Source organism: Muscardinus avellanarius (genome assembly GCF_963383645.1).
Source record: "Muscardinus avellanarius genome assembly, chromosome: 17".
NCBI lineage: Eukaryota > Metazoa > Chordata > Mammalia > Rodentia > Gliridae > Muscardinus > Muscardinus avellanarius.
The window spans coordinates 52086937-52100210 of NC_137803.1; positions in this window are offsets into that span (position 1 = coordinate 52086937).

Sequence of the window (13274 nt, forward strand, 5' to 3'; positions counted from 1 at the left end):
TTCTACCTCTGAGCTATATCCCAGCCCTATTTTTTATTCTTTATTTTGAAACAGGGTCTCACTGAGTTGCAAATGGCATAAGTAGCTGAGGCTGTCCTCGAACCGCCTCCCAAATGCTGGGATTACAAGTGTGTGCCACCATGCCCGGCTTCTGGAGAAATTTGATTAAGTGACCAAGATTATGATATCTAGTGCCTGACTTTAGGGGAGGAAAAAATCACTATGCAGAGCAGTAACACCTTTTCCAGTGGCCTGAAGCCTGTAGGAGCCAGGCCTAAAGTGTCAGCAACCTGGAAACAGCAAGGTCTGCTCTGCCTCTTTAGCCGTAGCACTGGTGTCTGCCACTTGCTTTCCTAACCTCACTGCTCTCCTTCGCAGCTGTACAGAACTGCTCTCTCCTTTCACATTACCAGACACAATTTATTAAGCTCTGTTGCTTTATGGCACATATTATTACAGCTATTTGGCTTTTATTTTTTTTTAATCAGATTGTTTACAAAGACATTGCTATGCATAGTGCCTGATACAGAGACCAAACCTTTAATGCCTGCATTTTTTTTTTTTTGTAGCACTAGCAACAAGCGAAGCAGGACAACCACCACCACATTCTAACATGTGGACCCTTTATTGTCTAACTGATATGAATCAACAAAGTCACCCGTCACCGCCACCTGGGCCTTTCCCCCAAGCAGCCCTCTATTTACCTAATGCTCAGGATGCACAGTTTCTGCAGAGTCCACCGAAGGTTACTTCTCCAGCTTACGTGATGATGAACGACAGCAAGAAGACCAGTGCCCCGCCTTTCATTTTAGTAGGCCCCAATGTTCAGGAAGCGCAGGACTGGAAACCTCTCCCTGGACATGCTGTGGTCTCGCAGTCAGATGCCCTGAAGAGATATGCTGCAGTGCAAGTGCCCATTGCTGTCCCTGCAGACCAGCAATTCCAGAAACCCACCTTAAGTCCCCAGAATACGAGTCCTCCTGCAAGTGGAAAAGAGGTCCCCAGACCACAAAGCCCAGTTTTCCTTTCTGTTGCTTTCCCAGTACAAGATGTAGCTAAAAAAGTTTCAGGATCTGGTGACAAATGTAATCCCTTTGGAAGTTACGGTATTGCTGGAGAGATTACTGTGACTACTGCCCAGGCTCACAGAGCAGAAACTAAAAATGGGTAGGTAAATGTCCCTACCATAATATACGGCCTTAATGCATTTTAGCTTTCAGCACTTTGTTGACCCAGATATTGAAATCTTACTAAAAATTACGCATATAGTGAGTTGGCATGTCTGTAATCCCAGGTACAGGAGGCTGAAGCAGGAGGGTTGCAATTTTTAGACCCTGCCTCAAGGTAAAGTTTTCAAAGGAACAGGGATTATAACTCAGCGGTGGAGGGCTTGCCTAGAATGTCCCAGAACCTGTGTTCTATCTCCAATACTGAAAAAAAAGCTGGAGTTTAATTACTTTGATGTGGTTATTGTCTCTAACTGCATAACCACTGTTAGAACCAAGACATGCCAGGCAACCCAGTCACCTCTGAATACGAGCGGACCCTAGGTAATCTCACTGGCTTGTTTACAGAATGCAGAGGGCACAGAGACGAGAAGGGAGAGACTGGATGAGAGCCAGGTGCGGGTGGTAATGGAGCACTCCGCCTTGGCTAAGAGGAGCAGCCCCCGAGCCCGGCGGCTAAAGGTTAAGCTGTGCTTAACCAAGACAACTGATGACTCAAGTCCCTTTTTTTTTTTTTTTTTTTTTTTTTTTTGGTGATACTGGGAATTGAACCCAGGGGCATTCTACCCCAAGCTACACCCCCAGCCCTATTTTTTTATTTTCAAACAGGGTCCTGCTGGGTTGAGAGTCTCACCACTTGCTGAGGCTGTCCTCAACCCGTGATCCTCCTGTCGTCACCGCCCATGTACTGGGATTACAGGCATGTGCCTACCAAACCCAGCTACTTCTTAGTTTTCATTCAGTGTCAAGCTCCATATGATCCTGTCCTCCCTGAAGTGTGGACAGTGGGGTGAGCAGAGCATAGTCCCCATGCTGTAGTGGCGGAGACAGACAAGACACGCAGTATGTGAGCATTCAGACAGGGCCTACGCAGCCCCAGCTCTGAGCCACTATTACACAGTAAGCGAGGTGCCAGTCTACTTCAGTACGACTTCCAGCGGAGTAACTGATATGACTTTAATGACACAAGTAGATGGTTGCGTTTCTCATCTTCCACTCATTTCCATGATTGAATTTATATTTAGTGTTTGTTATTCCTAACAGATGCCGAAAATGACGCTGTTCTGAGTCAACACTCAGGGTGGACTCTGCCACCAAGTGTAATATGTCAATAAACTTCCTGCAAGCATTGAACCTTGTATTATTTTTGCAATTTAGGAGGTGCACAAATATTTTAAATATTTGAGGCTTGTGAGGCAGGAACAGGTTTGTCTCCTGAAGCCACTCCCACTTTTCACAGATGGAGCCACAGGTCCTCTAGTCAGGGGTCCCACTTGATAATTCAGTGACAGCAGCAGAACCGGCCTATGGTTCAGCAGCCCCAGGGTGAGTGGCAGCGCCCGCTGCCCGCTGCGCTGCTGGGAGCCGCTCAGCACTGCGGCCCCGTGAGGTGACGGCAGCTCCCTAGGCCTCCTTCGAAAGGACACGTTTCGTAGCAAGAGCGTATTCAGTGTAGCGGTTAAAATTTAAAATGAAGCACACCTTTTGAACATTCTAAAGCCTTTATTCAGCATCAGGTAGATTATTTCATTATAACACTTGTCAACTTCAAGACAGCAATTAAAATAATTCACTGGTAGCTACCTAAGGCCCTTGAGCAGGATGTCAGTCTGGGGCCTGGTGGATAAATAAGATTAATGTGCCCCAATAAAGGGGCAGAGCTACTGTACAGTCGGTCTCCTTACATATTTTAAGTACACAGGTACCTTGCAAACCTGAAATGCACAAGACCTCCTTTCATAGAGTGTGATACTATGATACATACACAAGTGCAGCTTAAATTCTCTGGTGGCATCTGCCACTGGAAGTTAAAGCACTTAAAGAAGTCTGTCATCATGTGAGGTTGGATATTAAAATCTATTTCTCGGGAACTTTTGTGAATGGCTAGATCTTACACATTTTCAATTCAAACATGATTTAAGCCTTTTATCTCTAATGACAATTACAGAAAAGTAAATTCTGAGCACTAAAGTAAACGAAATATTTTTATTGGTGTAATTCTGTAGAATTTTCAAATTGGGAATACCTATTCTGAATATTGAGGCTTTTTTTTCTTTTTTGGTGAGAAGGGATACAATTAAGATTAATATGAATAAAAGCCATTTTTCAATTTAGTCTTTACAGAATCACAGCCTCTACATTTGAGCACATAAACAGGGTATAGGAGAATTCTAAACATGTCAAGAGTTATGTCTAAAACACCCAAGCATGACAATAAAAATAGTCAAAATAACTTGATTTGGGATTACTATGTAATTCCATAAAGCTAAAGTTAATTTACATATAGACCTTCAGTAAATATGGCAACAACCAGAAAAAGCAGCTCTTTCAGCAATTTCTCTTACCTCTCTATAAAAGAATATTCCAAATAAGTATATTTGGATAGAAAAATTACTATGCATTTTCCCAAGACTTTGATCACCGATTCTCTCACCATAATGCCCTACCTGTTGGAAGAAGTGCAAGTTATCTCATGAGCAGGGTGTTTTTTTTTTTTTCCTTTTTAAAAAGATGAGTAGAAACCAAGGGAAAAAAATTTAAAAACATAGGTGTAAAATTGTAGAAAAATGCGGGGTGCCCCACTAGCATAGAGACACGCCGAGATCCATAATAAATTACGAGAGGCTTTATTCGTGGGGGGTCAACCCCCAGCCCCCGCGTGGCCGCGGGGGCCGGTGGCCGGCGGGAGAATGCCTCCCTCCCTCTCCGGGTCCTCTCTGAACTCTCTCTTCCGGGGCGGGAGGTCCCCGGAATTGCAGGCTCCACCTCCTAGCTCTCGGCCCTGCCCCCACTTTACATTCCGACCTCTTTGACTCAGGGGTGCAGAAGGGCTTTGACTAAGGGGTTGCAGAAGGGCGTGGTTTTTGCTCATCTAGCGGCTTCATGCTGATATTGGGCGACGTCAATCAAGGGCCCCAGTCAAAGGCCCCAGGTCGGGAGAGGTCGGAATTTGAGCCACCGGAAGGGAGCAGGTGGCTGTTGGAGTTGGAGGTTACCCTGGAGAGCTCGGTGACCGGTTTGCTTTGAGGAGACTAACAGGCAAGGTGCTGTTACAGAAAAAGAAAATTGTGAGAACGGAACCCAGGCTGGGCAGAAGCCCTTTTAGACACAAGGCAGTCACTAGATCTACTAACTTAAATAGCAACATTTTCCTGAGGAGAACGTCTATCGCCCCTTTAGCAGTTTTTTATTAGATCAGAGTTATTAATAGCAGCAACTCCCGAAGCAGACCCACACCACTCTTTTCAGCATTGAGTGAGTATGGATTTGTCTGGTCAAACAAACACCTGTTACTGCATTAGGAGCGTCGGTATCAGTTATCCATTTTAGAAGTTTAATACTTAGGCAATTTGGCATCCGAGGAGGGAGAGCACCATAGTATGTAAACAAGTGGACCTGCTAAAATATAAACATCAAAGAGAGTTATGTCGAGAGAAATAAAGTTTAGTGGATCCCAACACCGTGCAAGAGAATTTGTCCCTGGAGCTGTTGTAACAGAGCCCTTTTAGATATGGCCTAAGCTGTGGGCAGAGGCTGGAGGGCTTGCCTCATCATCCTGAACCGAGACTTGAGAAGGAAACTAAGGCCTGAAAGATCGAGCAGGCCACCAAAGAGGAAACTGGCTTACCCTGTACCTGCAGTTACCCTGGGCCAGCAAGGAAGATGGAGGAAGGAGGACGAGGAATTCCAGGAGCTGTCAGTCCTTGGTCAGACCAGATAGGGCCAGCGGCGGGTCCTTGTCCAGAAGGGTAGACCCCCTGTAGTGAGGTACCTGAGGTCCACCGCTTTTTAAAGGACATTCGCCTTTCAATGGCCATATACTCCACACCTGAAGCAGGCTCCTGGAGGTGGTTGTCTTTACTGTCGTCCTCTCCTGGGTGGCGCTTGCCACCCAGAGAGCTGGCCTTTCTCCTCCGGCCTCAGGGCTGCAATCAGGGCCTGGGACTGTAAGTCCGCCATCTGACGAAGATGGAGAGTGCGCTCTGCTTCGGCCTGTTCCTCTCTGGAATTAAAGACTTTAAATGCCATGTTCATCAAGTCTCGAATAGGAGTCTGTGGGCCATCCTCAACTTTCTTTAGCTTTTTTCTTATATCAGGAGCCGCTTGCCCAATGAAATGGGTGGCCAATATGATCGAGCCTGCCTCAGAGGATGGATCTAGACGGGTATAGCGCGTAAGGGCCTCTTGCAACCGATTAAGAAAAACTGCTGGGTTTTCATTTGGACCCTGGGTGATTTCCCTGAGCTTATCATAATTAACCGCCTTATGGGAAGCATCTCGCATACCATCAAGAAGACATTGTATCATATAATTTCTCATTTCTATTCCCTCCTTTACATTATAATTCCAGTGGGGCTCCTCAGATGGAATTGCAGCCGTACCAATAGGAAGCCCTGGATCTGTTAAATGACTCTGGTCAGCCCTCTCTCTGGCTGCCTTCAGGATCCGATCACGTTCGTCTGGAGTTAGAGAAGAGGTTAGAATGACATGCAAATCCCGCCAAGTTAGATCATATGCCTGCACAATATGCTGGAATTCCTTGATAAAACCAGAAGGATTGGAAGAAAAGGACCCCAATCTCTTTTCTAGTTGAGTGAGGTCAGGAAGGGAAAAAGGAACATGGACCCGTATCACCCCTTCTGCTCCAGCCACTTCGCGAAGTGGGGCCAGGAGAGAGGAAGATGGGGCTTGTAACCCAGCTGGGTCAGACCCCGGCCCCCATGTTTTATTGCAAGATGGCTGCTGTGGGTCTGCAGAATTGTAAGCCTGTGACCCAGAATGGCCACCAGGTGGCGCCTGTGAGTTGCCACGTGGTGTCCAAGATGTCGGCTGTGACTGGCGGGATACTCCAGCCTGCATGCCCTGGGCAGCAGTAGAGCCGGTAGAGGGAGAAAACAAAAAATGCAGCCGCCAGAAGGGCTGTAAATATTCGAGGTCACACCATTTTGCTGAACGCGTGCAATATTCACTGAGAGCCATCAGCGTCCTAGAGTCTAGCGTGCCCACGGCAGGCCATCGAATGTCATTGGCTAAATTATATGTCGGCCAGATCTTAGTACAAAGAGAAATAAGTCTCTCTGGGGACAGTTCCCCTGAGAATCCCAGAGCCTGCAGATTAGATAACACACGGCCCAGCGGGGATTGAGAATCGATCTCAATCTTAGATTGCTGACTTCCTCCCATGAGTTGTAAGTGGGCGAGAACAAAGGCAGGAAACTCCAGCGTCCCAGGGCCCTGCCTAGTTCGGTACAGAGCAGGTATGACCGAGAAAAGACGTCTCTTGTCTCTTTCACACCTCGCAACCGTCCTGGACGGTCGGAGAACTGGAGGACACCGGTACCGGATTTTACAGCAGTCAGTCAGTCAGAACCCTCCGAGTTAGGCAGAACCCACTTAGTTCCTTAAGAGGAAGCTTACCGCCGAGAGAGGCTGCTGTGGAGATTTGGCCTGAAGATGGCTGCGAAAAGTTTTTTAAAAATGGCCGCCGACTCCTAGGATTGGTTAGGAATGGAAAGTGGGCGGGAGTAAAGATGGCGGGGCCTCCAGCGAGGCCATGAGGTGGGAGGGGTCAAATATGGCGGGGCCTCCAGTGAGGCCATGAGGGGGGAGGGGTTAAAGAAACATGGCGGCTCCTCAGTGATTACACGTGGGCCAAAGATGGCGGGCTTTCCCCCCACAGTGATGCCCTGTGGGTGCTTACCGAAATGGCCGGGTCCGGGCAGCGGGGTGGGCGGGCAGAGGGTGAAGGGCGCAATCAGCAGAGAGCCGGCGCAGGGGCCTGCGCCGCGTGGCAGGCAGGGGCGGGCGGGTCTAAGCACTCCAGGCGCAGAGAAGGAATGTGCAGCACAGGCTGGAGTTGGCGGGCCGGTGGGAGAGAGGTCCGCGGGGCCGCGGGCCTGCCCCGGTGATGGGAGCGCGCGCGCCGGCAGTGCGGCCCCATCCTCCGCGGGCGCGGTGGGCGCGGCGCCAGGCGCAGAGAAAGCCAAGGCGCGCCAAGTGGCACAGTGCGGTGGGGTCCGCGGACGCTCGGGGCCGCGGGCGTGCTCGCCGGGCAGCTCGGACCGAGCGCAGCCGGGGTGCAGCCGTGGCGCGGCTCGGGCCGCCGCACAGCCTGGGCTGGGGCTGGGATGGCAGAGGCCCGCCCAGGCGCGGTCTTGTCCTGGCGCGCTGCTCGGTGGGTCGGCGCCTAGAAGCGGCGGGTGGGGCGGGCGGTCGGCGCGGGCGCCCATTACAGCAGAAGCGGCTCAAGCCGCGGCGGGCGCGGGCGGGCGGGCGCCGCAGCCCATCCCGGTGGAGGCGGCGCCGGGAATCTTTTTTCAGCAGTTTGTAGAAGTCCGCGGGCCGGGCGGGCGGGCGGGCGCGCAGAGAGGGGATGGAAAGTCCGAGTCCAGTAAGCGCAGGTCCAAGTCAGGTCCCAAAAGTCCAGTACGAATTTCGGCACCAAAATGTAAAATTGTAGAAAAATGCGGGGTGCCCCACTAGCATAGAGACACGCCGAGATCCATAATAAATTACGAGAGGCTTTATTCGTGGGGGGTCAACCCCCAGCCCCCGCGTGGCCGCGGGGGCCGGTGGCCGGCGGGAGAATGCCTCCCTCCCTCTCCGGGTCCTCTCTGAACTCTCTCTTCCGGGGCGGGAGGTCCCCGGAATTGCAGGCTCCACCTCCTAGCTCTCGGCCCTGCCCCCACTTTACAATAGGTTTTAAGACTTATTTGTAGATTAGCCAAACACCCTGATTTGTCTGCATTTTAATAAATGTCAGGCAAATTGAAGTAGTTTCTGTCCCAGTAGCTGCCGGGGTAAATCCAGTCCTGTGCTCCGTTGTGGGGTTTTGGACCTTGATGGAACCACCTGTTCAAAGAGAAAAGGCAGGAGTGAAGGAGGGACCGTCTGAGTCACAAGGCGCTGCTCCCGCGAAGCAGCAGTGCTTTTTCTCCTTAAGAGAAAAACATACGTAGAATAATACTTCACGCGAGTAATGACACCATGCGAAAGGGCTACAATCTACAGCAGTTAGCAACTCTAAACAGAAGTAGGATGTCTAGTGGGTGTTCAGTTCCTATTCCTTCCACTAGGAGGCATTCTTTTTAATTTTTTATTGGTGCATTTAGTCATCTTGGTGAATTACAAGATGGTAAAATCAATCAGGAGTAAGGATAAGGATGAACTTTTTCAACACCCAAGGCAGTAAGTGAGGCGCCTGGTTTAGAGTACATGGAACCCCAGTACCACCAAAAAAAAAACCACAAAACAAAACATGCAGGGCATGGCCTCCTACTGAGCTGCCTCCTCCCTGAGGGCTTTTCTCATGCAAATGGACTGTCCTTGCCTGTTGAATGCCAGACAAGGACTCCTGGGTGTGGCCATCACCTAGCAGACCTGCCTGGCTGAAACTAACCAGGTTTTTTTGTTTTGTTTTTTGAACTTTTGGAAAAGCTTACCTATTATGGCTTCCACTAGTTGCCGGTGACTATGACCTGCCATAGTGACCAACAGGGTGCACGTGGCCGCAATTGCTAATGGCCACGCTTCCTAGACCCTGCCGCTAAAAACAAACTAGTTTATCTCCCTAGAACCTGTTTCTAACCACCGAAAAAAAACTTACTACCATTTGCTGGCTTGTCTCTCCTGTTTGGGGAGCTTTCTCTGTCCATTTACCCTCCTTTAGCTTATTTCCCTAGAACCTGTTTCCCATTGCCGGGAAAAAAAAACTCACTGCTATTTAGAAATGGGTCCTGGCTAGTGTCTCCTGTTTGGGAATATTTTTCTGGAGGTGGGCCATGGGCATTTCTCTTAGATTTAAACTTGTATAGGGATTTTAAAAGTGTCCCATCTGTGATGTGGGTAGAATGGATGGGCACTCATTGGGCCTATCAAGCCTATGCTATTTAAAGGAGTTTCTACCTGGAGGGGATTCGACCGTGGGCTAATTCCTTGGCTGGGGGTTCCCCATGAAACCAGAATTGACTCCCAGATGCTGGACGATCACGGTCATTCTGGGGGAACTCTGTATCGCTCCAGGAAGGTGATAAGTTGGGTCCTGCACTCATGTGACTTTGTGTCACATGACCTCTGCAGGGCAAGGGAGGGGCTGAAACCCCCGCGAGAATTGGGCGTTCCCGCGAGGAAACCCTCCTCTCGCGAGATGCATACCTTGAAAAGGAGAGCCCGCGTCCTCAAGCTTCGGACAGGCGCGCGGGCCCCATGGTGCCTCACCCTGATCCCCGGGAGAGCCGTGCCATTAAAACTTTACGTGCCATGTGTACCGGACCTCTCTCGTGTTTTTCACACTCCGCCGTACGCACATTATTTTTATTTTACTCGCATTAATTTTTTATTTTACTTATCAGAAGGTACATACCCTTTGGGGTGCAGTGGTACTAGGACCATTGGCGAGATGCCCTGGAAGTCACATCAGAGCTGCAGTGATGCAAAGGCTGCTCTATAGTTGTTTTAAAGCTCAACAGCTCTCCAGCTGGAGCTAAAACTGCTGCTGTTCCCCACTGGCCCACTGGACAAAAAGCCCCGTGAAAAATGCAGAGCCACATGCCCCACATTGGGCCGCCAAAAATGTTACGGTTTTTGAGAGAATATGGTTTGGGGAAACTGTTCCCTGGGAACCCCTGCGAGGGTACCAGACACACTTTACCCCAACCCATAACAAAACCCAAAATGACCAAAAACAGAAAAACTGCGGGTTCTTGTCCTAAGCTAAGAATAAATATGCATAGCTTGGACAGTTGCTGAAGATTTAAAGAAGTATATTAAAAAGATAGAAATACAGAAAATAGAAATACAGAAAATAGTTACAGCCCCATGCCAAGATGGCATGAGGGGGGAGGGTGGCCCGGGCCAACTCACCACTCCCCAGATATAGCACGTGGACCGGAATTTTTATACCCAGGACCTCCATCTTGTTTGCATAATTCTGAAGTAGTGATCATCCCTGTAAGGTACCTCCCCCAGCAAGGTGTGGCAAAGTATCTCCTTTCATGAAGGTCGACCCCTCCTACCATCTTAGCTGGCTTATCATGTAGATCTGTCTTTAGATAGAGAAAGGCCTAGTTCTCCTCTCCTATTGACTTGTCAATTACTTTTAGCTATGTTAATTTACATTGGAATAGTTGTCTGCTTTTAGGCAGAAACCAAGTCCTTGCACAGATTTGCCCCTCACCCCATTTTTGAAATATATTAATAATCATAGCTTTCTCAAATCTTCCTAGGCCATTCCCAATACTGGTACACATAAGTTCTGCTGTGTTCATTTTGAAAGGATTTGCATAAATTAAAACTTCCCTTGTTAAGGCAAGTAGGGGATATCACTGCAAAGGATAGCTATAGGATATTAATGTCTAACTTACATGTACCAGTATTGGGAATGGCCTAGGAAGATTTGAGAAAGCTCTGATTATTAATACATTTCAAAAATAATTGTGTCAAAATGGTGGCAGACCTGGAGAGAGAAAGGCTTGGCCTTGGTCAGGAAGCAAACAGCTATTGAAACTTAGATTGACTTAGTTACATGTAATTAGCAAGTCAATAGGAGAGGAGAACTGGCCTTTCTCTATCTAAAGACAGATCTACATGATTGGATGAGCTAGCTAAGATGGTAGGAGGGGTCGACCTTCATGAAAGGAGCTGCCTTGCCACACCTTGTTGGGGGAGGTACCTTACAGGGTAAGGGAAGGTACCTTACAGGGAATTCACTACATCAGAATCACGTAAACAAGATGGAGGTCATGGGTATAAAAAGTCCGGTCCACCTGTGATCCCTTTGGTGTATTCATTTTGAGTCACCCCTCCATGCCAGTCTGGTATGGAGCTGTATTTCTATTTTCTGTATTTCTATCTTACTAATAAACTTCTTTAAATCTTCAGCAACTGTCCAAGCTATGCATATTTATTCTTAGCTTAGGACAAGAACCCACGTTTTTTTTTCTGTTTTTGGTTGTTTTGGGTTTTGTTATGGGTTGGGGGAAAGTGTGTCTGGGACCCTAGCAGGGGTCCCCAGGGAACAGTTTCCCAAAACCATACTCTCCCCAAAACCGTTACATTACAGGCACAGTGAAGGATCATAAGTACCTTCTTATGGATTTATTTTTTTGAACTCAGGGCAATTCCACTGCCGAGCTACACCCCAGCCCTATTTTTAATCCTTTATTTTGAAACAGCATCTCACTAAGTTATGGAAGGCCTCACTAAGTAGCTGAGGCTGGCCATGAACCTGTTATCCTCCTGTCTCAGCCTCCCAAGTACTGGGATTACAAACATCCCAATGCCCGACTTAAGTGTCTTTTTGATGTACAAGTGCAGGATTATAGATTATTGATGGGGTGTGTCCATACAGCGCCTAAGGAGATGCAGCCTCCCGTGGCCTGAGCGGCCTGTAGCCTAAGTCAAAACTTTAAGTAAAGTGATTCAGCAGAAAATGGGCTAAAGATGGCGCCTGGAGGAAGCTACGAAGGCGTGGTTTCCCCATTCATTATGGGTGGGGAGACTGAGCGGTTGGTTTTTCCCTTTCTACCTTTAAAGGAGCTTTCTGCACACATGAATGGCTCATGCACTGGCCTGGGATTGGCTGTGAGCTACGTGCTAGTGATCTTTATCCCCGATAGGCTAGGCTATTTCCCATGGGAATTCCCCTCGTGGTTTGGTGCTATATATATAATTGCTTGGAGAGAAATAAATGAGATCTTGCTTGACTTGACTCCCGGCTCGTGGGTTTGTGTTCAAGTCGTCAGTACTCATCATCTCGCCAAGCCCTGCCAGCTGTCGGGCTGGATCCCGACAGATTATGAAAATACAACCATAAATACAAGCAGCAGCAACTGACAGGCACGAGAATGAGTCTCAGGTATGCATGGCAGCACATGCCTGTAATCCCAGTACTTGGGAGGCTGAGACAGGAAGATTGCAGGTTTGGGGAAGGGCAGAATCCATTCTGCCTCAGCAATTTAATGAGGCCCTGTAGAAGATAGGGTTGGGGCGTAGCTCAGAGGTAGAATGCCTCTGGGTTCAATCCCCAGTAGCCTCTCCCAGAAAACACAAAAAGAATGAGTCTCAGTTAAGTGAAATTTGACTGAATATTCTGTGCGCTCCTTTCCAGGTTTCAGAATGAACGTACTAACAACAAAGGTGTGCTTGTTGGTGGAGATCGTGCAGTCTCTGCAGTGAATATGAATAATTCTTCAATGTCCTTATTAAAAATTAGCCCAACACTGAGATCTGTGGGTTAGATTCTGCCATTCCTCAGTGTTAGGCAGAATGCTGAGTGCTGAGGCTGATCTTGAACCTGGGAACCTCCTGTCTCAGCCTCTCAAATACTTGAATGAGGCATGCACAGAAACACCTCTGACCTTTAGCCATCTTTATAGTCTAGGACCCATACCTACCTCATTTCCAGACAGGCTTCTTTCACTCAGTAACTGATGTAGTTTGGGATTTTCTTGGCTCTTTGAGGTTTGATATTTTGCCTTTCTTTAAGGACAGATGCTTTAAGGATAGATTTTTTTTCTTTGCATGACAGTTGGGGAGTTGAGTACCTTTTGTATTTAAGGGGGTAGCAACATGAACTGCCTGAGTGGCTGAACCATGAGATAGTGCGTCGCTCTTGGCGATGCTCAAGGAATTGACCGCTTTCCTTCCTTCTCACCCCTCTCGTCTTTCAGCTTGCCATGAAGTGGACGACTCATCTGTTGCTGGATTAAAGTCTTTGCTTCTCGGTGCCATACACAAATGTTTAGGGAACTCAGAAGATGCTCTTCAGGTAAGCTGTGAATGCTGTGGCTAAAGAAATAAATCGTGACCACCTACATCCATGCGTCTGAATGCGGGAAGGGAAATGGCCTTAAAGCCAAGGTCCCACTGAAGGTCAATGAAGTATGAACTTTATCCACTCCATCTGATTAGTGCCATCTCTTCAGATGCTAAAGTTGACGGTTCATATAATATTCTTAGTGTAACTACAGATTCTCAGAGCACTTTTTTGTATGTACGGGCTTCTTTTCTGGCACTAGCTACTTATCAAAGACGACAGTCTCAGCTGGA